The 27,632-nt window shown below is 37.5% G+C and overlaps 1 long non-coding RNA gene across 2 annotated transcripts in view; it reads left to right on the top strand.

Annotated features, from left to right (window-relative positions):
* The window catches only part of LOC107858460, a 30,548-nt gene extending 11,622 nt beyond the window's left edge, over positions 1-18,926 (top strand). The window contains exons 2-4 of one of the 2 annotated variants that reach the window (XR_007051445.1): positions 18,246-18,287; positions 18,464-18,505; positions 18,584-18,926. This is a non-coding gene — a long non-coding RNA (uncharacterized LOC107858460). Of the gene's footprint in view, positions 1-15,859; positions 18,288-18,463; positions 18,506-18,583 lie in introns of those variants that run through there. The other variant, XR_001670998.2, reaches the window with a different exon arrangement.
* The last annotated feature ends 8,706 nt before the right edge of the window (positions 18,927-27,632 follow it).

Below are 27,632 nucleotides of genomic sequence, written 5' to 3'. Positions count from 1 at the left end.
TCTTAGAAAGCTACTTAGGAGGCGGAAGAGGACATAAAGTCCAACTATCCACATTTGTTTCCCATTTTGGAAACTCGTGATTAAGGTATGTGTTAATCTTCGTAACTTGATTTATGTATTTGATAGGCCATGGGTTCAAGTCTCTAAATTGTGAATTAACCAAGTGTTTTGATAGACATTGGGTTAGAGTCCCTGTGTCAATTGAATGAATGGTTGATTAATAATGATCATGGCATATGTTTCATCCTTGTTGTGTGTCTTTTTGTTCTAACATGGTTAATAGTTAGTTTGATGTGAAATAATGTGTTATCACATGATTGTTCTTGCCTTTCTCATCATTCAAGGATGAATGATCCAAGTGGGGGAGAATTGAAACACCTAGGCTTTGGATCCAGAGAAAATTCCCTTAGTTGAGCTTCAGGACTAGGTACAACTCCAGGGTACAGTCGTACCCTTGGATACAACTTAGTGACCCCTTACTCGTATACTAGGCAGTGTTGTAGGGTTACACATTATCCAAGATATCCCCTAGCCTCTCTATGATTGTATATTAGCGTATGAGTCATACACTACCTAGTCGTATAGAGTGTTAAGCTTGACCTCGATGAAACTATCTTGGGTATGATTTGGGGATATGGTTTCGGGTACCATCCGTACACTTAGGTATGAGTCATGAACACATGGTCGTACCTTTGTTAGTATAGGGGTCCTTAGTGAGACCTAGAGTACGATTTAGGGTACCACTCGTACCCTAGGGTACGGTTGAGCTAAGTGAGTCGTACCCACCTAGGAAGTCACTTTTCAGTTTTTAAGTCAAGGGCTCTATGGATATTTCCCACCCCAAAAATCCTTAAGTCCCCTCACTATATAATGTATTGTGGCCTCCTAAACACTTATCTGAAAGACCAAAACATTCCAAATACTCTCTTAAAACTCATTCAACATGAATTGGAGGCTAGGGTTTCAAGTGTGATCATCTAGAGACTTAAAGACCAAGAACTCTTCCATAAATCATCTTGTATAAGTCAAGGGTCTCTAGTATGAAATGGAATTATGTTTGAGAGTTTCCTTTTAGACCATCACTTTTCCCTATAACCGCTAGTTCTTCAAGGTACTCTTTCAAGTAGGAATGAGGGTTTCCAGACCCATCATATGATGGAAAGTTCAAGTCCTCAATTTTATTTTTGTCTTCTTCCCTTGATTTGGATGACTTATTCATTTTGGATTGTTGAGATGATCATGCCTCATGGTTAGGAACCTGTCCTTCCATATCCTTACTTATATTTATTAGCCCACTAAGTGTCTTTTGCAGTGCGATTGAATACAGGACAAGAGTGGGTTTATTACATGGTTCCCTCGAGTGGACAACTCGAGAGTGGGAGAGCTTATGACTATCGATGCACTGCTGATCGACCGATCCACAAGGCATTTCCTGAAGGGTATTTTAGGAAAAAACATATGTGCTACCATTCAATCGTTCATAAAACAAAAATGAAAGAAGTTCCAACTGGAGGAAAGTATGAGCGGAATGCCTATTATATAAAGCAGTAGCACGTAGCATATAGCAAAATTTAATAACATGCTTAGCAACATAAAAGCAATAAATATCAAAACATATAGTTAACAAAAGGAAGAAGGAGGGAAATGATAGGCATGAACAAATATGAAGAAACATAAAAGGGGAAGGAAAAGGAATAACATGTGAAAAAATAAACCAACAATAATCAAGAAAAGTCATAATCAAAAATCAAAAATAAAATTCAGGCATACAATAGAATCCCATATAAAACACAAACTCGTAATGGTTAGAACCTAAGATCCCTAGCAGAGTCGTCATTCTGTCGCACCCTATTTTTCTCACGAAAAGCGGGATTTGACATGACCAATCTTTTTGAGATTGTTTAGAAGGAGATTGTGAAGAGACACCACCTAACATATTAAGGTGATTGTGAAGAGACACCACCTAACATATTAAGGTGCGTTAGGGCACTGGTCTAGGCCAACTATGAACCTATTTTGTTGTTTTGTCTTAGTTCACCAGATATTTGGGTAAGGGTTCAAATTGCTTCGAAAGAAAGGTGTTAGGCACCTTTCGAGGTCCTCAAAGGTGGTTCCTGACCGAATTCGTACTTTACGTGGGGATTGTATGTTCTCAAATAAAAGTCTCATGTTTTATTAACTAAAATGTTAACTAAGTGATAAAATAATTAATAAGTAAACACATGTTATTTTCATTATTTCTAATTGTTGATTATCTAAGTGATTAAAATCAATCAAACACATAAGAGAGACGAGAAAGAAGAGAGAAGTGACATGATTATAACAAAATATTTATATTAAATTAAGAGACATAAAATATTCTAAAAAAAATTAATTGACTTAATAAAGTAAATCATTTCCAATTTGAATAAAGTTGTTTGAATAAAATGTTTGTTGCTTTTATAGAAAAGATGTCACGATATTACTAATCGCGCCCTTTTAACTTAGCAACAATTTTGACTGGAGGTTGGTCTTAAGTTAAAATAATAGTAATATAATTTTTAAAGACAAGTGAAAGTTTGATAATACACAAAAATATTTATCAATGTATAGATACACATGATCTTCAAAAAAACTTTGGTGAGTGATATTTGCGGGGATGTGTTGGCTTAGTTTAAAACATAGGAATTAGACCTCTTAATTCCTCTTTACTTTCCCACTAACTATAGGTTAGGAGATAGTATTTATGTAATTAGTAGTTTTAAAAAGACATTGTCCTATTCAAGTTGCAAAAAAGAAAAAAAGAATTAAACCATGATTTTTGACAAAAATGTTAATAGTTAATGTTGTGTTTTTTAAATATTTGCATAAACAAAGTAGGAAAAAAATAAAGATTGAAATGAGGCATACCGCAGATAATTTCATATTGGGAATGTGATTTAAAGTGTTTAAATCTTATTTTTGTAATTTTTCAAAGCTTTGCTAAACAAGTCAAAAGTAAATAAACATGTCTTAAATTAAATTGGCGTATTCCAACGTAATTAATAATGCGAACGTTAATTAAACTCCTAAAACATGATCTCTAGGTGATTAAAATAAGTCTTAAATTAGATTTTCCTAAACAACCAATTGATTAACGAATCCTAGTTTGTTTTCCTAAGTGATTCATGTAGCACAAAAAACACATAAAACCCCGCCCCAAGCAGTCCCCAATTTTCACTATGTGTCAATGTTCGTACAATAAATTATTATAAACCAACAATGAATGAATTAAAAGAAATTCTAAGGGGTTAGATTGGATAACCCTCGGCGACCCTCAAATTCATGGCAACTCTGTTTTGTCTAACCGCTCGTCTTTAATCTGTGAGCGCAAGGAAAACACCAAAAACACATTCCGAATTCAAAATATCTCCTTGGTGACACAAAACCAACCCCTGGCACTGTCGAAATCCTAAGGATCTCCAGGGTCCTAGGCTGGCTCATGCTAATGGGGTTATGAGATGTCCAAAGATTGTTTAGTATTCATATATAACAACACTAAAACAATGTACAAACACTCACTTTCTAAATAAGAAAGAAAACATATCACGTCAGCAAAAGAAAATACTCATGTGAACACAATAAGTCATAGTGATACATAACGAATAAGGGGTTTGTGACATCAATCATTTTAAGTAATCAAAAACACACTCATATAGAATGCTATAAAAGAAACAAATATATGACTAGAGAAAACTAACCGATTACAGCACAATGACAAAAAAAATTGAAACTTTCCAAAGTAGACAACAATATGTAACAGCAAGCAAGGACCAACAGTCTCTCAAAGTTGCAGCAAGTAAAACTTAGCACTTTGTGTACAAGAGTGTAGAAGTCAATAAAGATTTTTTGTAGAGAAAGTAAGAGTGAATGATAAGAGGTGTGCCCCAAATAATAATAAAGGGTGTTGTTTATATAGTAGAATTGCTAAAGAGTTAGAAAGGAAGAAATGTGAAAAAATCAATCAACGGAAGTTAGAAAAGAAAATAAAATATTTGGATTATTAAACTAAATCAATTAAATGGAGAAAAAATATACTTAGCTACCATAAATAAACTCATACCATTTATTCAAATACACACAATATCTTACCATAAGGAAGCTATCAATATATTCAAAATTAAACAAATCAACTACAGATATATTCTCAATCACACGAATTATGCAATTACCTTAATTATCTAAGTAACAGAGCTATCATATAAAGAGAGTAAAATAACCAAGTTAAAACCTCCCAAAATTAACTAAATATCGAGTTATTCCAATTAGGAGGGTGAATCAATTAAAGATCAATCTTTAATCACATAACATAAGCATAACTATCAAATTAATTTACTAATAACTTCATTTGATACATGCGAACACAATGCTAGACAAATCAGTACCCAATTTAAAGCCCAAGATTGATGAACATTGGGGCTTTTAACAATACTAGACCGACAATCATGCATACATATTTTGACTGAGAGATGATAAGAAATTAACATCAAATTCAAATTAGGGCTAGTACGAGACCTATCCCAATTTGGAGGTTTTGTGTATATCAATCTAGATAATTAAACAAACATACAATTGATGAAATCGGGTAAAAAATAAAGCAACACATCATCGATTAAGAATATTTCTAAGAAATGGAGTAGGATAGAAAGATTAAGACAAGCATTTAAAGAGAAAACAAACCCAAGATAAACTTCATAAATTCATCGTGTATTCGAAAGTTTTAGACAGTGATGGCAGTAGGTGGCTTGATTGGATTGGATGCGGCGGCGTAGGCTTGGCTGCTCTGCCAGAATTGGGTTTCACCGGCAATTAGAAGGGAGAACAAAGGAGAAGACGGTTGGCGGCGGGTTGGTCACCGATTATTTTGCATCAGAGCAGCGGACTGGAGAAGCTTGATGGTGGAGCATTCTCAACGGCCAATGGCTACTGGCTGCAGCAGAAGAAGGACAGATGGAGGCGATTGGCGGCGACTATTTTCCAGACCAGACGGCAATGACGGGGTCCTTTTAAGAGAGAGAAAATAGAGAGATAAAGGGTCTATAGAGAGAGGAGGGGTAGGCGGCTGTAAAAAACGAAAATGGGGAGTAGGGTTTTGTTGTTAAGGATTAAAAAGAAACAAAGGAAAAAATTTAATCTCAGTCGTAGATTACTTTTTGATCAACGACTGAGATTGAAAGTATAGGATATTTAAAATTGGGTCACAATTGAATTGAAATTAAATTTAATTGGGTACAATTTAGGCTAGAATTGTAATAAACTGACTAAATTAGGCTAAAATTATCATTAATTGGGTTCAAACAATGGCTAAAATTTAATTAAGTTTGAGAAGATAATTAAATTGACTTAGCACTGCTATTTTAATAAATCTAATAATAGAAACAATAAGATGTCGTTATTAAAATAACTACGCCTATAATATTTATGTTACGTAAAACATTATAAAAAAAAAAAATAATAAAAGAAAATGCATTTGTAAATTGTGATTGTGCTCATTTACGAATAATTTAATAAAATTTTGTAAAATGTCATCTTTTAATTAATAAATTGTAAAAACTGATAATAAAAAGTAATAAAATAATTTATACATTTTTTAAAATCATGAGTGTGACACGTCAATATCTGTCTGATACAAAAATAATGTATAAAAAATAATAAGATTTAAAATTAAATAATTTTGATAAAATAGCATCCTACAAAGAGTATTGGGACCCCAGGTCAAAATTGGGTGTGAACAACAACACCAAAATTTGATGTCGCCCAAATTATACCTTGCAATGAAATATAAAGTAGCCACTGTAAAAAATATAACCCAATCAAGGTTGGGGTCGATCCCATATATAATAGGTCAAAATATCAATCAACGTATAGTTGAGGGGGATCTGATAAGTAAATATTTTAGTAGTAACAGTTGTTGATTTGTTGTATTTGTTATTAGTATGAGAGGGGCATTAGGACCATGTTCCCCAATAACGTTATAACTCCATTGTTTTTTCATATTTCATAATCACTCTAAATGTTCGATATGTATAATTGATAGGTTATGTATACTTAGAACAACTTTACGCTCTTGTCTAAGTAATTCCTCAAGTAAATTTTCTCTTCTCTTGAGCTTGATTTACTAACCCCTATCTGGGATTTCTCTTCTCTTGAGCCTGCTTTACTAACCCCTATCTTGGGTCCCAGATAGCTATCCTAAATTATCGACTCAAGCTATTAAGTAGAGGTTGGTAGCTCCAAGTATCTATTGTTTATTTTGTTCTTCCTATCAGTACTCTCTCTTTTATTTTGGGTAAGGATAAGGCAAGTTCTAACGTTGTACACTGCTAAAGGAAAATCACACCCAAGGAATAATAATACATGTATTAACAACGATTAAGAACTACTTCATACTACAAATCCTACTTTGTTAATCTGTTATGGTTCAATCCTACTTGTGGTTTTTTTCTAGTCATAATTGCAAGAATTCTAGATAAATTCTGATGCGAAAAAATAATTATGAACTTAAAATAAAAATATGAAAAACTCTAACATCTCACTTTGATATAAAATCCTAAAAGTTGATGTATGTAATTCCAAAACCAAGAATGTGCCTTAGAACCCTTACGATGATGTAAGAATATAAACTAATACAAAATAACAAATACGAGTATATATAGGCAAAAATAAACCCAAGCTAAACATAATAGGATTTCTATGTCGGTCATCTCGAACAAGTGGAAGCTATCATGATCATCCTTGGTGCCCATGGTTTTCTCTTGGGCTTGCTCAACTTTAGGTTTTCTGTGTTACAATCCTCAATATTACTGTGTATAGTTTACTTACGATCGTACAATAGGGTCATTTGATCCTCTAAACTTCAACTCTTGCAGACTTGTTTTTTGAATCTTCCTTCTATGACACCATACTATGACCATTATTTTTAGGTATGGTTATGGGATCCAGTCATCTAATCTACTTCTTACTTAGATCGTGTAGCCTTGCTTCAAGTTAGTAATTTCTATGATCAAGTTGTATGATCGTGACATCAACCTACGATCTTAGGGAGCTTTTATCTAATCATCTCTTGAGAGTCATCCTCTGTTTCTTCTTATGATGCCTGAGTACGACCATGGTCAGGTTCCATGATCATGACAGGGGTTATTTGATACATCCAAAATCCAGTGCTCTAATCTTTCAAACCTATGTGTCCTACAAACACCCAAAACCCCATTATATCCACATAAGAATACCCTTATACTTGCAAATATTTATCATTTTAAGTATCTAAAGTGTCGTACGTTCACGACACATGACCCCATCAAAGAGAAAGAAAATAATTATAGTCTAACAACCTCTTGGCTCACTCCAGGTAAATTGTAGGAATTGCAAATGCCTCTAAGTTCATCACTTAGAGATTTGCATTAGCAATAGCAAGTCCTGTAAATACCCTTTTTTAGTTCAACAACTGTACCCTAGCACTGGTGGTGTCAAACTTAGTTCCTGGAGACAATGCTGGTGGAATAATAGCTACTTTCTCAACCAGCTCTAAATAGTCTAGATTATGTTCTATATCATCAAACTAAGGAAGATACTTATTTCCTTCTCTGCCTTTCTTGTCCCTCAAGTGCATTTAGTTAGTCTGCTTTATCCTGTCTATCCTTTTCTTCCCTTGCTACCTGTCTGGCAGTTTTATATCTTGCATTCTCATCAGCCATTAATTGAGTATATGTTTGCTCTATATTTTCCTAAACTCTTGGGTTTTCCAACCCTTGGTTTAGAACCCTTCAGTATAAACTCTTTCATTAATCGTTCTTCTTCTAGCTCTCAGAGTTCTTTTAATTTCTAGATCAAGCTAAATTAATGAATTGTCTTGACTCTAAGTATTGGGCATGCATCGGTGTGCATCTAAGAAATAATAAAAAAGTAAAATTATTAAATAGAAATCAATAGCCCGACAAAAATAATCAATCAACTTCGTAATCGTATTTTTTGGCAATGGTGTCAAAATTTAATGTTGCCAAAATTACACATTGTAATAAACTATAAAGTGGTCATTGTAAAATATAGAATCCAACAAAGGTTGGATTCAATTCCACGATGAATAAGTCAAAATCTCTATCAAGTATTTATCTAAGCGATTAGTAAATAAGCTTTAGTGAAGAGGGGGGTTTTGTAAATCAGAATTCCAATGGCATCAATTACCGATTTCATTGGAGTTGTACTCAATATGATAGAGGCACTAGGATTTTTTCCATAATAACGTTATAAATCCATAGGTTCTTTGTGAATAGTGATCTCTTCTGGTACTTGGTATGCAGAATCGATAGGCTATGTTCATCTAAATGACTTTACATCCCTATTAGATGACTATTCCTAGTTATAAATTAATGACTCATGGGTTTTGAATTACTAACACTTATCATTGATCACATGTTAGTCTATCTTATTTACTAGCTCAAGTCTAATTAAATAGAGTTTGATAGCTCCAAGTCTTCTTTATTCCTTTTTCCCATCTGTTACTCATCCACTCATCTAGAGTAAAGATAAAGTGAGCTTAAATATCTAAAACTGTTAAAAAGAAATCAAACAAAAGATAACAATAATACAAGCTTAAATACCCTTTGAGAATCACTTGGTACTTTGAACACTACTTCATTAATTTTGTCATGATTTCCACAATCCTAGTTATGGTATTTAGCTACTCAAAATTGCAAGCACGCAATAACAATTCTGAGAAAAAATCATAATGATTAACAACAAGAATAAGATGAAAATTACTAATCTCACTTTGAATTAAAACCCTGAAGATCAATGTTAATACTTCAAATAATAGTAATCAGATTTATTGAGTCTGCACGTTGGACCAATAAAGGTACGATAGTGGCTAGATACCACGATTGTCTTTCGCGTTTGTAGGTAGACTCCTAAAAAATTTGATCTTTTAGATCTTCACTAGTACGATGCTCAGTATGACCTTGTGGTTCCTAGTACGATTATGACATCATCTCACAGCTTCTATCTTTGATTTTTCACTTTGTAGAACACTTCTTCCATGATCTTCAGTACAGGCTTATGGCATCATGATATGGTTGTAGAAAGTGATCTCTTGTTCTTCTTCATACCTAATACCTAAAATCTTGTTATCTAAAACTTTTTCCCATGATCTCTCTCATAATCATAGCATCTATATTCGATTATTGGATGTTTTTGTCTAGAGAACACCTGTATGTCAACTTTGTGATTCAACCCATGACATCTATGGGATGATCGTAGTCAGATTCTACAATTGTAGGATGTCTTGTCTAATGTCCTTCCCTAAAATCAAAACTTTACTTCTCCAAACTGATTTGACCTACAAATACCACAAAACCACATCATATCCATATAAGAATACCCCTGTGCTTGTATTTTCATAGTTTTAAGTTTCGTAAGTCCATGGTGTATCACTATTATGAAACACTTGAGAGTATGTGAGCTTGGTATAAGCTTTTGGTTGATATTTTCTTAGAAACGTTGGTTTACAAGGAAAATTTGATTTTCTCAAGGTCATCCTAGAGATTAGTGCTTAGTGTAGGTGTAATTGTTGAGGTTCTTAGGTAATATACATTTGAGTTGCTTGGATTTCCTCTCTATTTTGTCAATTTATTTTAAATTTTTCTTTCTTATCTTTTTATTTTGTTTTGTTCTTATTTTGTTAAGTCAGTTTCTATCATTTTTATGGTAAATAGTCACATGCCAAATGTCCTCTTCCACCACATCGAAAGCATGTACTTTCTGAGCCACTTGATCATTGTACTTCTCATCCTTCTTTTTACCTTATGATGGTGATTTTTCTTTGATGAATTATTAATATCATGTAAAAAAATTCTTCCTTGACCATGATTAAGAGCACGACAAGAGCCACAATCTTTTCTATACCTAGGATGGTGGCATATACCTTATTCACTTCAGGGGATGACCAGTGGAGAGCCAATAGTAGGTTCTCATAATTTTTTATTAGCAAATCATTATATTGTTCATCCATAAAAATATGAGAAATTAGTTTGAAATACTTCTTGAAACCTTACTCTCGATATTGTTGCTCCAAAAGATGAGAAATTAGTTTGAAATACTTCTTAAAATGTTACTCTCGATATTATTATTGCAGGAGCATGTTCGAGACATCAAAGATGGAGAACAACTTTCCATTATATCAAAATTACTAATCATATCTCCATATAGTTTTAATTGAGAAGTAATTATAAATGTAGCAGAATTGTACACACGGATAGACTTAAAGTCTTGTGGCCTTAGATGGATTCAATCACACCAACTTATGGGAGGACTACCAACTTCAGGTAGTCATATCTTTCTTTCAAGATATTGCACAAATCGAGTGGATCCTTGAGATAAGAAGTTCAATTTTCAAAGTTTCGTCAAGGTGTTGACACAAGAATATCATTGCTTTAGAACATTAGCTTGATGTTTTATTTTTATCCTTCATGGTGTCTCCAAGACATATTGCATCCAAATAAATTTCAGCATTCAATACCCATGAAATTTTTTTCTTAACCAAACCTTCAAAAGCAATGAACTGAAGTTTTGTAAGATTAACCATATAGAAGAGAGAAGGAAAAATAACCCTTAGCCTTCTAAATAATATCTTGATATGGTAGAGTCTCATGCTGATAATTTGTTACAAAATAAGAATATGAAGAATATTGTATGGAGAAGAGGAAAGACTTCTTATTGTCTTGAGGAATAGAATACAAATTTAGGATTCCTAATTTTTCTCCAAAGAAATAGATATTCAATATACAATAGATACGTTGATAACATTTTGTTTTAATTTTAACATTTTTAAAACCATCTAATTAATTTAGTTTCCTCTTAATTAAAAAAAACAACAACCTAAACTGTATCATCAATACCCCTAGTTTTGGATAATCTATAATATAAAGATTATTTCTCGATCTTATGATTTATAAAGAGATATGTTTATATTTACCCACCAAAAAAGTAAAATGGGAAATGCATGTGCAATGAACAGATTATATGTATTATGTGGGAGAATTCTATTAAAGAATAGTAAACTACAACTCATGTTTGATTTTATTTTTTATTGAACTAAAGTTCAATAAATTAATAATGCATTTCTTAGAAAGGTTTTGTGGTAGTGTATTATATTTCGTTATAAATTTTTGCTCAATTGATAATGAGTTATCAGTGATGATAAAGTGAACATGTAATGAATTGTAGCTTTCTGGTGGTGTTATTGGGGAAGAAGATGAGATTGATGGTGGAAGGAAAAGGAATGTTGTGACAAAGAAAGAGACATATTTTTTTGGTTTTAGGCGTAACTTTTTTTTGTTTCTATAACTATCATCAATCATTTTTCAGAAATCTGGTAAGATTGTATAAGAATTGAAAAAGAGTTTGATAGTTTTCACAATTTATAGATATTCATGTTTATAAGAAAAAAAATAGAAATTAAAAAATCCAAATTTCTTGTCCAAACAAAACATCAAGTTCATATAAATTTGATTTCATGTCATGATTTCATACTGCATGTTCAGTTGTCTATAAATAATAAACGTAATTATATTTAACATATTTATTTTATATTCAATTATTAGAAAAGGTTAGGTATATTTAATCCTCTTTCCATCTCAATTTAAGTGTCTTCTTTCTTTTGGTCTATTCCAAATTAGAAAAAGGGTGTTGTTTTCTATATTTGGTACTATTTTTAATTTGAACATTCTATATGATAAATTTAAGATTACAAGATAGAGGACTTCACATATCTTTAATTTACTATCACAAGATTCAAAAGTCACCTTTTGTTTCCTTAACTCCATATCCAATTAAACCAATAGTCTATTTGGTCAAACTTCTAAAATCAGCTTATTTTGAAAAATATTTTTCAAAAAATACTTATGGTGAGAAGTAATTTGTGTTTAGACAATAAATTTAAAAGTACTATTGAGAAGAAATTAGTGTTTGGTCAAGTTTTTAAAAAGTGTTTTTTTAAAAATGTATTTTTTGAAAAAAACTACATTTCAACTTTAAGAAAATACTCTCTTTCACCTCTGGACTATAATCGAAATTGCTGAGACACACTCAAACTTAAAGGGTTTTATTACCCCTCCTCCCCATGGACTAATTAAAATTATATTTTTGACAATCTTAGTGCCTATTTGGCACATATATGTAACAACACACTGAATATCCACGTATGTGCCACATAGGCACTAAGATAGTCAAAAATACGATTTTAATTAGTTCAGGGATAGTTGTAATCAATTCCTGAGCTAACAATACATTCTCTATAATTCTCCTCTCTTTTAACAAAGCCCGATTGATTGGGAGAAATCAATTTGGGAAGGATATTCTCCAACCTATCGTGCACAATTCTAGAAAGTAACTTATTAACAAAGTTACTGAGACTAATTGGCCTCAGGTCTTAAAAAGATTAGACAATGTTATTTTTAGGAATGAGGACAAGGTTAGTGTGAGTAATGGATCTAGGAAGGGTATTACCTGTAAGAAAATCTCTCACCATTCTAGTCACATCAATACCCATAATATCTCAACAAACTTGGAAATATCTTCCTAATAATCCATCTGGCCTAGCAGAACTACCCCCTTTAAATCTAAAAATAGTATATCTTATTTTAGTTTTATTTAGAAAAGCTTCTAGAGATCCATTTTCCTCATCTGTTGTAACTTAATCTGGAATGTGTTGTAAGAGTGAAAAGTCAGATTCATCTCTCTCTTGAGTAAATTTTTTTTGATAATGAGCAATTGCTGCATCTGCTATACTCAGTCTAACAGCCCTGCTCATAAATAATTCACCTAACTTTCATCTTACTTCTTCTCCTTTTGACAATGCTGTGGAAAAATCTTGTGTTTCTATCCCCATTTTTAAACCAATCATACCTTGCTTTATACTTCCAGTAACTTTTCTCCAAATGTAGATATCTGATATACTCTACTTTGGCCCTTGCATTACCACTCTATTCTCTTAAGATGGAATCTATTCAAATAACTTTTCTTTAATTATTGCAATCTCCTTCCTAATTAGAATTTGCTAAAAAATATCCTCGTATGTCTGTCTACTCTATGATGGGATAATCCTGGTACATATCTCTAACGGCTCTCATCTCTCTCTAACGGCTCTCTCTCTTCCTCCCTACCCCCTCTTTCGCTAGCTCCGGTCACCGGCCCCCGTCGCCGTAGCCGACCGTCGGCGCCGACCCGACCCAACCTCCGGGCCCAACCTCCGGCTCCGGCGCCGACCTCCGGCACCGACCTCCGGCGCCGACCCTCTCTCCCTCTCTCCCGCACCGGTCCCCGGTCCCCGGCGCCGCCGCTGTCCTTCGGCGCCGATCCGACTCCACCGCCGGCACTGACCTCCGGTCTGCGGCGCCGATCCCGTCGCCGCTCCCCGCCACCCTCCGGCGCCGACCGCCGGTTCCAAGCCGGTCCCCCCCTCCCCGCCCCCTCCGGTTGTGCAGACCCCCACCCCACCCTTACCTGTCCTGCCTGTACCCCCTCCCCGGCAGGGTACACCAGCCCATCCCTCCCCCCAGCCGCCACCCGGTCCCCAGCCAGCCGCCGCCCGGTCCCCAGCCGCCACCCGCCGCTCCGTCTCCAGCAGCTGCAGCCCCAAGCGTAATCCGGTGACCTCTAACCTTTGTTATTTTCGTTATTTCATATTTCATTGTATTTCATTATTGCATATTCCATTCTTAGTACTATTTCAGTATTGCATATTCCATTATTGAGTATAGTTTTGTTTCGGGAGTATTCCTTTGAATTTGTGTGAGCCTTGTATTTCTTTGTTGCTGCTGCTTTGATACTACCACCGTGTATATCTGTATATTTTTTTATACTTTCGTGTAGTTGTGGCTGTGGGTGGTAATGGGTGGATAGGGTCATGTCCGAGGGGGTTGGGGCGTGGGGCCGTGGTGGGGGCAGGGGATGAAGAGAGGGCGGGAGTGGGAAGGAGGCCAAGGTTTGGCCGCGGGGCGGGGGGGAGGGCAGTGGAGGGCGGGACGGTAGGCTGAGGGTTAGGTCTTGGAATATAGGGACCCTTCAGGGTAAGTCCATAGAGCTCGTGAATATTCTTAGGAAGAGGAGGATCAACATTGCGTGTGTCCAAAAGACCAAGTGGGTAGGGTCTAAGGCTAGGGATGTGGATGGTTACAAGCTGTGGTACTCTGGGAGCGACAGGCGTAGGAATGGAGTTGTCATCTTAGTAGATGAAGAGCTTAGAGGTCAGGTAGTGGAGGTGAAGAGGATCAACGATAGGTTGATGACTATTAAGTTGGTCATTCGGGGGTTTACCCTGAACGTGTGTAGTGCTTATGCGCCGCAAGTGGGATCGGAGGGGGAGGAGAAAACGCGGTTTTGGGAGGCTTTGGAGGAGGTGGGGAGAGGCGTGCCTAGTTCGGAGAAGATTGTTGTAGCAGGGGATTTCAACGGGCACATCGGGGCACTACCGGGAGGCTTTGGGGATGTACATGGTGGTTTTGGTTTTGGGGAGAGAAATGAAGAGGGGGCGACCCTATTGGAGTTTGCGAGGGCCTTTGGGCTGGTGGTGGTGAACTCGGGCTTCCCGAAGAAGGACGAGCACCTGATCACCTTTTGAAGCGCGGTAGCCAGGACTCAGATTGACTTTTTGTTGCTTAGGAAAGGGGATAGGGCGTTGTGTAAGGACTGTAAAGTCATCCCGAGTGAGAATCTTTCGACCCAGCATAGGCTCTTGGTTATGGATTTGGGTATAAAGAAGAATAGAAAGAGGAGGAGTAAGGAGGGTAGACCGAGAATTAAGTGGGGCGGCCTGACGCCAGTGAATGCGTGGGAGATAGGGGAGAGGTTGGCGGGAATGGGGGTGTGAGAGTGTAGGGGGGACGTGGATAGTATGTGGGACAGGGCGGCAAGGTGCATCAGGGAGAATGCAAGTGAGGTGTTGGGTGTTTCTAGGGGCCGGGCACTATCGGGGGGATTGGTGGTGGAATAAAGAGGTGGAGAAGAAAGTGGGGACCAAGAAAGGGGCGTATGCTATGTTGGTGGAAAGTAAGGACGAAGAGGAGAAGCGGGTGTACAGAAAAGAGTACAAGCTAGCGAGGAAGGAGGCGAAGTCAGCAGTCACGGCTGCTAAGACGACCGCTTTTAAGAGCTTGTATGCAGGTTACAGGGGAAAGGAGGGGAGAAAAAGTTGTTTAGACTCGCTAAGGCTAGGGAGAGGAAGGGTCGTGACCTCGATCAGGTGAGGAGCTTTAAGGGGGAGGACGGTAGAGTGTTGGTAGAGGACGGCCACATCAAGAAGAGATGGCAGTTGTATTGTCATGGGCTCTTGAATGACGAAGGGGATAGAGTTATTGTGTTAGGGGAACTGGAGCACTCAGAGGAGTGTCGGAATTTTAGCTATTGTAGACGTTTTAAGGTAGAAGAGGTTAGACAGGCTGTCCGCAGGATGCGAAGGGGTAGGGCGACGGGGCCGGATGAGATACCGGTGGAGTTTTGGAAGTTCGTTGGAGAGGCTGGTGTAAGGTGGTTGACTGGATTGTTTAATGAAATTTTCAGGATGGCAAAGATGCCCGAGGCATGGAGGTGGAGTACCATGATCCCTCTCTATAAGAATAAGGGGGACATTCAGAGTTGCGATAACTATAGGGGGATTAAGTTATTGAGTCACTCGATGAAGATCTGGGAGAGAGTGGTCGAGGTGAGGCTGAGACGGATAGTGTCTATTTCGGAGAACCAGTTCGGATTTATGCCCGGCCGCTCGACGACGGAGGCAATCCACCAGGTACGGAGGTTGGTGGAGCAGTATAGGGAGAGGAAGAAGGATCTGCACATGGTGTTTATCGACCTGGAGAAGGCTTACGACAAAGTCCCCAGGGAGGTGCTTTGGAGATGCTTGGAGGTGAGTGAGGTACCGCTGGCATATATCAGAGTAATTAAGGATATGTATAATGGAGCGAAAACCCAGGTGAGGACGGCGGGAGGAGACTCGGAGCATTTCACTGTCCTGACAGGATTGCATCAGGGATCTACTCTTAGTCCCTTTTTATTTGCGTTGGTGATGGATGTGTTGACGCGGCGTATTCAAGGGGAGGTGCCGTGGTGTATGCTTTTTGCAGATGATGTAGTTCTGATAGATGAGACTCGAGGGGGTGTGAATGACAAATTAGAGGTGTGGAGGCGAACTCTTGAGTCTAAAGGGTTCAGGGTGAGCAGAAGCAAGACAAAGTATGTGGAATGCAAGTTTAATGACGTGAGGCGGGAGAATGAGGTAGTAGTGAAGCTGGAAGCTTAGGAGGTATGTAAGAGGGACAAGTTCAAGTATCTTGGGTCCGTGATCCAGAGAAACGGTGAGATTGATGAGAATGTCTCGCACCGTATTGGGGCGGGATGGATGAAGTGGAAACTCGCGTCGGGGGTGCTGTGTGATAAGAAGGTGCCGCCCAAGCTTAAAGGCAAATTCTACAGGGTGGTAGTCCGTCCGGCCTTGTTGTATGGAGCGGAGTGTTGGCCAGTTAAGAACTCCCACATCCAAAAAATGAAGGTGGCAGAAATGCGGATGTTGCGCTGGATGTGTGGACTGACTAGAGGGGATAGAGTTCGGAATGAGACTATCCGGGAGAAGGTTGGTGTGACTTCAGTGGAGTGCAAGATGCGGGAAGCACGATTGAGATGGTTCGGATACGTGAAGAGGAGGAGCATGGATGCCCCGGTCCGTAGGTGTGAGAGGCTAGCGTTGGATGGTTTTAGGCGGGGTAGGGGTAGGCCGAAGAAGTACTGGGGTGAGGTGGTTAGGCGGGACATGGAACAGTTACAGCTCACCGAGGACATGACCCTAGATAGGAAGGTCTGGAGGACGCGAATTACGACAGAGGATTAAGGCCAGTTCGGGTCGCTAGTGTAGGGAATTACTTGGTGGGGTTTTTATTCTTGTCATGATTCCGTGTTCCGTGTTCCATGTTGTATTACGAATCTGTGTGCTTTCCCCTGCTTTCCTCTGCTTTATATTACTTATGGGTGTCGTATTTATGTTATGTAATCTGCTTCTGTGCTGCACTATGTGTTTGTGTGGTATCTCGTGCCTTGAGCCGGGGGTCTATCGGAAACAGCCTTTCTACTTCATCAGAGGTAGAGGTATGGACTGCGTACATCTTACCCCCCCAGACCCCACTAGGTGGGAATACACTGGGTTTGTTGTTGTTGTTGTTGTTGTCTGTCTACTCTATATAGTGAGGTCTTTTTTCACCTGTTTGATCTACCTTTAAAAGTTTAAAGAAGGATTCTCTGTATAACTTAAGTCCTAGTCGTTCCCAACCACTTCTTTGAAATTAACATTATCTATCAAGAAATTCAAAAATTTAAAAGGCTTTTGGACTCTACTATTTTTATTCTCTCAACAAAGTAATAGGGGTTCATGATCTGATCCATCTCTAGGTAACCGCTCCACCTCCAATGAGAGAAAAGCCCTTGAAAATTAGAATTAGAAAAGATCCTATCATGTCTTTCAAAAATGTACCCATCTCCTACTCTACCATTCCACCATGTGAAAGGGCTATCTTTGTGTTGGATTTGCATAACATCACAGCCACCAACAAAATTATTAAAATCTTTTGTATCAGCGTCCGTCACAGGAATTCCTCATATCTTATCTTCCCTACTCAACATTGCATTAAAGTCTTCACCTAGAATCCATGGTCTTCTGGTTTCATTAAATAAAGAAATGTAATTATCCCATAAGTTCAACCTCAAATTTATATCACACTTTGCATAAATAATAGTTACTGAGAAGGATATATCCGAAGACTGGTTGCACAATATTAGTGATAATTGCTGGTCATTTTTGCTTACCAAGGTGGCAGAAAACCATGATTCACAAACATCCAAATTTTGCCATTATAGTTGTGAAACATTAAAGGCATTTGGAGTCTATTTCTATACTTGTTGAAAAGGTTCTAACAATGCCATAAAAGCAAATTAATGAAATTTGTGCCGCATCTGTACTGTATGAAAAGCATTTTGCGACTTAATAGATCTTATGGTTGAATTCTAACAGTTTGTGAAAGCTCTGTTTTTTCCTTACATTTTCTGTTTTTAGCTAGTTTAACATTCTTAATAGCTCTTAGAGATAAATTAGCATCATGAAAAATCTGATCTTCTAACTACTCAGTGGTTTTCATTATTGTCCCTGATTCCAGTAGACCACTAACTTCTACCTCCTCTTGGAAATTGTGGGTTAGGATACAATGAAGCACATCATGGGTTTTCAACATTTCTCCAAGGTATAGATTCTTCAATAGCTAGGGGACATCCACAATTACTAACTTATTATCCTTTGTTTTATTTCTATTGTCTGTTTCCCTCCATTCTATCAGTTCTTCACTTTGTACCTTATTATTTAGCACATACGAAGCTTCTTCTTGATAATTGTATTGACCACTTGACTGATTTTTTTCAGTGTTGATGCTTTGATCAATGACTAGAACTGTGTTGAACCTAGGTAAGCTACTTGAAATGATTTCCACTTCTGCTTGAATATTTTGTACTAATTTATCCTCTAATTTTCTTTGTTTTGCAGTGAAGCCTGTTCTTTCTACTGGTGATGATGCTTGTTTCTCTTTGCCTTCAGCATTGATCAACTTGGATGTCCAGTCATTGGTGGTTTTCTACTTATCAGTCCTGTCCCCTTTATCATTAATTTCCTGTGTATCAATATGTTGTGTAATAAATTATTATTAACTTGTGTGTGATCTTATCCTTCCACCATTAATGTTTCAAAAGGGTTTATATTACAAACCCCTTTGTCATGTGTGATTGCTTTTTCACTCAGATAACCTTATTGAAGAACATTCTCCTAATAGGGTTCCATTAGTGTCTCTGATAATGCCTTTGGTGCTTATTTATTGATTCTTGTTTCTTTATTGGTGTTGCCTCCACTTTACCATTAACTGCAATTGCTTCTTTTTCCTCCTTCCCCGATAGCTCATGTCTTAGTTGTGGGTGAAGAGTTTTATATTCTTGCTCATTGTGACCTTGTAACATACATTTCCTATAATATTAAGGAATATAACCATATTTAATTCACTTGTTCAACTTTTGACTCCTTGGTATGAAAATTAATGATCTCGATTTCCATACACTCCGGCAAATCAACCAAGAGTTCCAATGCATGTTCAACAATAGAGTAAAAATGTTCTTTAAGGCATTTTATCAAACATGTTGAGGGCATACCTTTACCAAGACCAAAACCAATGTGTAAATCACCATAATTAGGGTTAATAAAGACCCATTAGTTAAACCATAACTAACAACCAACCACATATGCAAATCATTTCCAAAAACATATATAAACGTAGTTTAAACTAATACCAAACCATATGCATAAATTCCCTCAACAATATTTCGAAATTCAAGATTCATAAACAAACATTTAAAACACAATACACATGCCTTTAATTTGAAATAACAATGAGGGAAGGAGTACATGCCTTACACAAGAAGATTCATGGAAGAAATCTTAACCTGTGAGCCTTTTGAAGAGCACTTGTGAAACCCCAACCTCCAATCTTTAGAGAGAGTATTTGATGTGTTTTTATCCTTTAATAAATGTTATGGAGGGTCATATAGGGTTATATAACATGAGGACATAAGGGTTTAGGAGTAGAAAATATCCAAACTACCCTTGACTTAAAAATTAAAATAATTCTCGTCCAGGTATGACTCTCCTTACCATTTGTAACCAAGGGTACGAGTGGTACCCCAACTTGTACCCCAACCTTACCTTGACCTTACCTACTGGTTTCTATACGAATTACCATTCCTAAATCTTACCAAAGGGTATGAGTGGTAACCTCAATCATATCCTCCAATCGTATGTAGGTCAGACTCCACAAGACCAAGGCCTTAGGAAACATACGACTAGGCCTTACACCACTCGTATGCATCTATATGATCCGTAGCCTAAGAAGTCGTATGTTGGGCACTCGTTAAGCCATCCTTACTTTATAGGGTAGGATTGGACAACCTAGGCACCCTAGACTCGTAACCAAGGGTACGAATGAGTCCCTTGAGTCGTACCAAGTCAAAAAGGTCAAAACTTTGGAAATTTTCAAGGGTCCTATTTCTGGGATATTTTAGTCTCCCTCACTAGGATTCATTCGTCCTTGAATAACGGGTAAAGGTAATAATAAGCACGAGATAACACCTTACCCCTACCAAAACAGAGGACAAGAACACAAGCCAAGATGAGAAGATCATCACCTACCCCAAGCACGATTTACACACCAACTCTTTCATTCCGACATCTAATTAAGTTAGAAAACAAAAAGGTGTTGTAGAACACTATGCACGAATTCATCCAGAACAAAAAACCAACATCGATCATTAGACTCCATGTCCACTTTCGCATCCCAAATGACTTTCTCAAATGTTTTAGTTCCACCAAGGAACCTTCACCAAAGCCACACCTTTCATTCACAATCGATGAACTTACCAATCCAAGACTCCCCTTACAGAACAAAGGAATTTCAAGATATACCGCCCAAAGGAACCAACCATACCTTACCCCAATAAAAATACATAGGATACCGGATGAATGGACTCATGCTAAAGAGTAAGTTCATTCCAACTTAGAATTTACCAAGGCACATCACCACGAGAGCCAGAGTATAACTATACACCCTTACTTTTATGTTCAAGCCTATTTAAAGCAAAGAGGATTTAACTTAAGCCACCGGGCTCTACTTCTTACATCTATCCTGAAACACTATTCCTCTTTCATCACCTTTATATTATGGAAACCATGAGTATAGGACATGAAAAAACTATATCCAACCAATATAACTGTAACACCCTAAATCTCATACCAGGAGCGCTATATGGTGCTTATGACCTCGAAGGACCATAAGCCAACCCATGACTAATATATCTACCTGAACACTACATAATATACTGTATAAATGCCGAAATAGTAGGCAGAAATATGCCATAAGGTTCAAAACTAATAAACATATGATAAAACCATATCTGAATAATGTGGTAAGACAATACCAAAACTGAAACAATGTTTGAAAACATCTAGTCTGAAAACATTGTAGTCTGAAAGCCTCTAAACTATCTGAATAAGAAGTTGACGGGACATGTCCCCAACTAAATCCGACTACTAAAATAAACTAAGTAATAAAGAAATAAAGTAATGATCATGTCCTCGAAGGATGAGGATTCACTGCTGACTCTGACTGCTGAAACTAGAATGCTACTGATGCTCTGGAGCTTTTGCTTCTGAACCTATGGTATAAAATCCCATAACATAAATACGTCAGTACTTTTGAATGTACTGGTATGCAAGTGAGGTTGGCTGAATGGAAAGGGTTTAAAAGTATGAACAATGCTAACTGACTGAATAACATGAATGTGAGAATACATGCATGAATAAGTGACTGTGACTGAATTCATGATGGTACTAACTAATGAGTCTGATTACTAATAACATGAGTCACTAATAACTGATATAACTAATACTAAGTGACTGTATCTAATGGTCTAGGTTCTGATGGAACTAACTAAGTTCCATACTATTCTGAGTTGACTGTATCTAACAGTCCTAAAATTCTGAAGAACTGTCTGAGTTCTATTACTAAGATTGAGTCTGAAACTGTAAATGTGGGAAGCAGTCATCTAATCGGCATGCCCCAAATAAAGCAATATAGCTAGGTTGGGGTCCAATTTGTAACCCCGATTGGAAGGGTGTCAATACCGCACTATTGGTAAAGACAAGCTGTGGGTGACCCTCATCTGATAGTGTTCCCAAAAGAGAATGGTGGGACCCTCATATGACAGTGTTTATCCACCTCATCAAACCTCATCTATCACTGTTGATGTCTCAACCTATGCTGGCTACATAGTTCTGGAATGCAAGGATTGATTCTAAGGATCACACCCTCAACTATCAGTATATGTCCTCATCCTTAGGTTCACTCGGTGCTAAATCCTACTCCGATCTGAATAGACACTGAACATGATTAACTAAACTAGACTGAGTTCATTGAGTTTCGTTAACTGATGAAATACTACTGAGATTACTGAAGTACTGAGCTTTCTGAGATTACTGGGAGTACTGAGTTTACTGAGTTTTCCTGAGTCACATGACTGACTGAATTAAATATGGCTTGACTGAGGATATCATGAAAACATGACACTGGCTCTAGGCAGAAAGCTAAATTATCGGGTACAAGCTAAATTGACAAGACGTGACACTTCTTGAACACATGACCAATATTAACAATTCATAATAGAATAAGTTGGGGATTTCATGAAGTACATGGTTATCATAATCTTGTACATGGAAGGAATGCATATAATCAATGTCATAATTCTATATTCTAACATCATGAGCAATTCAACAAACATCTATATTGCACATCAATAGCATGGCAGTAATTTGAACATAAGGGTAAAATATGAATCCATCACTTAAGTCACAATTGAGCTATATTACATAATTTCTAGTATTCTAGGCATTTTATCAAACACCTTCATGCACCACTTAGGGAATAGGTATAATCATTAATTAACACCTCATAACCATTCAATTCATGGATTTAAACTCATATACTAACGTAATTCCATAAAAACACATTGAGATTCCAACTTGGGAACCATACAACAAAAATCACATAAACATAATCAACCCACAACATAGTATTCATAATACGTGATTTAAAACTTGATTCTTGGGCTTCATGGATGAAAGGAATCCATGAATGAACACTATGCATACCTTGATTATAAGTATCTTGAAGTTTGTGGAGAGATTCTCGAAATTGGCTTTGATTTCTTGAAAGCTAGGGTTTTGTTTCTTGGGAGAGAATGTTCTTGATTTGGGAAAAAAATGAGTAAATAATGATTTGAAATGTTTTTAGGGATTAAATACCGCACTGGTCATGTTAAAAACTTGGGAAAAGACCAATTTATTCCTAGATAAAATATTTATTTTTATCAAAATTTTCTGATTTGGTAGGCTGGCGCGACGCGGTGCTATCGTGTTATGTCGTGTCTCTGGAATTTAAAGACTGGGAAATTGAGAGTTTGCGTGACACGAAGCTATCGCGTTTCTACTTTGTTTGCAACCTGAAAGTTTGGCGCAATGTGGATACATCGCGGAGATTCACTAGAAAAAGGATAATTGGGATTTAGGAGCCCTCAGCGACGTGGTGTAATCTCAGAGTCTTACTGGAAACTGACAAAAATCATTTTGGCTTATGGCGCGACACGCCACTGGCTGAAATGATGGTGTTTTATGATGGAAACTTTAAATTGCCATAACTTGTTACCCAGTTATCGGATTTAGGAAAATTTGGTATCGATGGAAAGCTTATTAAATTTCTCACACAACAAAAAGTTAAAATCTTAAAAATTCCACATATATAAAAGTGTATTCATCTTTAGAGCATGTCTTTCCCATTTTTGGGATGAATTAGGTAGAAGTACGGGATATTCAATATCTCCTCCTTGGGAACATTCGTCCTCGAATGAAACTGACTGAGGTGGGAGAAATGATAGACTGAAGTACATGCTGAACATAAACAATTGAAACATGATTTCATGACTAATATAACTGATAAGCTGAATGTATTATACTGAATATGCATATCTGATGCATGAATAATGGATTTATGGCTGCATGACTGAATTACTGATAAGATAAGTTTCTCATCAAACTGATCATGCATATCTGATGCATAAATACATAACTGAACTAACATATGAATGAATGACTAAATATGCAATGGTAATTGATACCAAGTTTATAATGGTATTCTGAACATGAACTGGACACCAAGTTGTAACTGAAATCTAAATATAAAACTAAAAGGCTTAAGGAAAGCTGTTACCTTAGGCTGAGTCTGAATTAGCAAAGAAGAGGTGAGGATACTTACTACGCATGTGTGCTTCTACTTCCCAAGTAGCTCCCTCAACGGGCTGATTTCGCTAAAGGACTTTTACTAGAGATACTCCTTTGTTCCTAAGTCTGCGAGTTTGATAGTCAAGAATTTCGACCAGAATCTCTTCGAAAGAGAGGTTGTTCAGAATATCTATGATCTGAATAGGGACTACAACTGCTGGGTCACCTATGCACTTCTTGAGTAGAGAGACATGGAAGACTGGATAAACTGGGGTTAGATATGAAGGCAATTCAAGATCATAAGCAACTTTGCCGAAGCGACAGAGAATTTTGAAGAGACCGACATATCGGGGACTGAACTTTTCTTTCTTGCCGAATCTCTTCACAACCATCATGGGAGAGATCTTTAGATAAACATGGTCACCAATCTTGAACTCGAGATCTTTTCTACAAACAACTGCAAAAGACTTCTGTCGGTTCTGAGCAATCGGAGTCTTTCTATGATCAACTGGACTTTTCTAAGGCATCAAATACTAAGTCCGGCCCTATAACTGAGGCCTCACTAACTTCAAACCAACTGACTAGAGATCTGCACCTCCTACCATAGAGAGCTTCAAATGGAGCCATCTTAATACTAGAATGATAGCTATTGCTGTATGCAAACCCAATCAAAGACAAATGGTCATCCCAACTACCCTTGAAATAAATTGCACATGCTCGCAGCATATCTTTTAAAGTCTGAATGGTCCTTTTTGCTTGACCATCTGTATGAGGATGGAAGGCTGTACTGAGATGAACTTGGGTACCAAGACCCTTTTGGAATGCTTTCCAGAAATAAGAGGTGAACTGGTACCTCTATCTGAGATAATAGATAACGGAATACCGTGCAATCTGACTAACTCTCTGATGTAGAGTTTGGCATAATCCTCAGCTGAATAAGTGGTATGGACTGGAAGAAAATGGGCTGATTTGGTCATCCTGTCTACAATGACCTAAATCGAATCATGTTGATGATGAGTACGAGGCAAACCTATCACGAAGTCCATGTTCACTTCTTCCCACTTCTAAGTAGGAATATTAAAATCTTGCATAGACCCACTAGACTTCTGATGCTCTATCTTAACCTGCTAATATGTAGAGCACTTAGCCACAAACTCTGCCACATCTCTCTTTATCCCACTTCACCAATAGATCTCCCCACAAGTCGTGGTACATCTTTATGGCCCCTGGATAAATAGAGTAGCGCACACTATAAGGTTCTACAAGAATTCATTGCCTCAAGTCATCTACACCTAGAACACACAGACGACCCTGACAACGCAATACACCATCTCCCCCTTGAGATAAAACCTCAACCTTACGATCCTTGACTGACTCTTTCAACTTGACTAGACTGAGATTCTATCTTGCTTTTATTTCACCTCAGAAACTAGAGATGATTCTGAACTACTCTAAATCCATACATTACCCTCCTCTGTATCGACTAAGAGAACACCTAGTCTGGCAAGCTGATGGACTTCCTGAGCTAACTTCTTCTTACTGTCCTAAATATAAGCAACAGTACTCATAGACAGTCTACTGAGAGCGTCGGCTACTATCATGTCATAATCTTTCAAGAGCTCTAACCACCTTCTCTGACAAAGATTAAGATCTTTCTAAGAAAACACATACTGAAGACTCTTATGATCTATGAAAACATCTACATGAACTTCGTATAGATAATGCCTTCAAATATTTAAGGCAAATACTACGGCTACTCTCTCAAGATCATGAGTCAAATAATTCTTCTCATGGGGTTTAAGCTGTCTGGAGGCGTAGGCTATGACCTTACCGTGATACATGAGGACACAACCCAAACCTACTCTGGATGCATCACAATACACTACAAAACCATCTGAACCATTTGAAAGAGCCAAAATGAGAGCTGAGGTGAGTCGAATCTTCAACTCCTGAAAACTCATCTCGCAAGGATATGATGACTGAAATTTGACGTTCCTCTGGGTCAATCTGGACATAGGGATGCAATAGAAGAAAATCCCTCAAAAAACCATCTGTAATAGCCATCCAAACCCAAGAAACTCCTGATATCTGATGGAGAGACAGGTATGGGCCAGTTACTTACTACTTTGGTCTTTTAAGAATCTACTTTAATGCCATCACCGGAAATGATATGACCAAGGAATGCTATTGACCTTAGCCAAAATTCGCACTTACTAAATTTGGTGAATAACTGATGATCTCTGAGAATCTAAAGTACAATTCTAAGATGGTCTGCATGATCACGCTGACTGCAGAAATAGACAAGAATATCATCTATGAATACTATGAAAAACATATCTAGGTACTGCTTGAACACACGGTTCATCAAGTCCATGAAATCTATAAGGGCATTGGTAAGACCAAAGGACATGACTAGGAATTTGAAGTGACCATACCGAGTTCGGAAAATTGTTTTTGGAATGTCACATTCTCTGACTCTAAGTTGATGATAGCCTGATCTGAGGTCTATCTTAGAGAAATAGCTGGCACCCTGAAGTTGGTCAAACAAGTCATCGATTCTGGAAAGTGGATACTTGTTGTTAACCATGACTTTATTAACCTTACGATAATCAATGCACATTCTGAGAGAATCGTCTTTATTGAGCACGAATAAAATTGTGCACCCCACGGGGACACACTAGGTCTAATGAATCCCTTATCTAAGAGATCCTTCAACAGCTCTTTTAGTTCTTTAAGTTCTGTTGATGCTATTCTGCATGGAAAAATAGATATAGGTTGAGTATTTGGAAGAAGATTAATGTCAAAGTCTATTTCCCTTTTGGGAGAAATTCCTGGAAGATCTTCGGGAAAGACATATGAATATTCACTCACGACTGGGATTGATTTAAGACTGGAAGTTTCAGAACTAGTGTCCTTATCTCGAAGGTATTATTTTCCTTGCTCGAAGGTAGTAAATAAGCTGACCTTTAAAAGCTGAAGTACTACCCCTCCACTCTAGGATAGGCTCATTCAGAAACTAGAACTGGACTATTCTATTTCTGCAGTCAACTATGGAATAGCAAGAATGAAACCAATCCATGCCAAGAATGACATCAAAATCAGTCATCTCTAATTTGACTAAGCCTGCTAAGGTGACTTTCTGAAATATCATAATCGGCCAGTTCCTGTATACCCACTGGGCTATGATGGTTTTAACCACTAGGGTAGATACTGAGAAGGGTTCTGCTAGAATTTTAGGAATGACTCTAAAATTAACTGCTATATAAGAAGTAACAAAAGACAAGGAATTTCCTGGAACTAGCAAAGCGTAAACATACAAGCGAAAGATCTGTAACATACCAGTAACTACATCAGGATAATTTTCCTAATTTTGTCAAGACTGGAGAGCATAAAGTCTATGTGGGCGTTGCCCACTAGTAGCACTGAAAGTGGCACCCTGCTGATTTGGGCGATTGAACTGGGCTAAGAAACGGTTAAGCTGACCTTGAGGACCTGGCTGAGGACAATGTCTGACTCTATGGCCTGGCTTTCCATATCTGAAATAGACATCACTGCCATTTTTGCAAGCACCCTTGTGGGTCTTACCACAAGTCTGACAAAGAGGATTGGTTCGGGCTCTGCTAATACTGCCCTGAGATTTAAAGCCTAGCGCCTTATCTCTATTACCATCCCTGAACTTAAGAGATAGAGCACTAGCTAAAGAAGGAGCTGGAATGGATAACTT

The sequence above is a fragment of the Capsicum annuum genome, chromosome 2, assembly GCF_002878395.1.
Source record: "Capsicum annuum cultivar UCD-10X-F1 chromosome 2, UCD10Xv1.1, whole genome shotgun sequence".
Classification (NCBI taxonomy): domain Eukaryota; kingdom Viridiplantae; phylum Streptophyta; class Magnoliopsida; order Solanales; family Solanaceae; genus Capsicum; species Capsicum annuum.
Note: the sequence above shows the minus strand (reverse complement) of the source record. Positions and strands in the feature narration are given on the sequence as shown.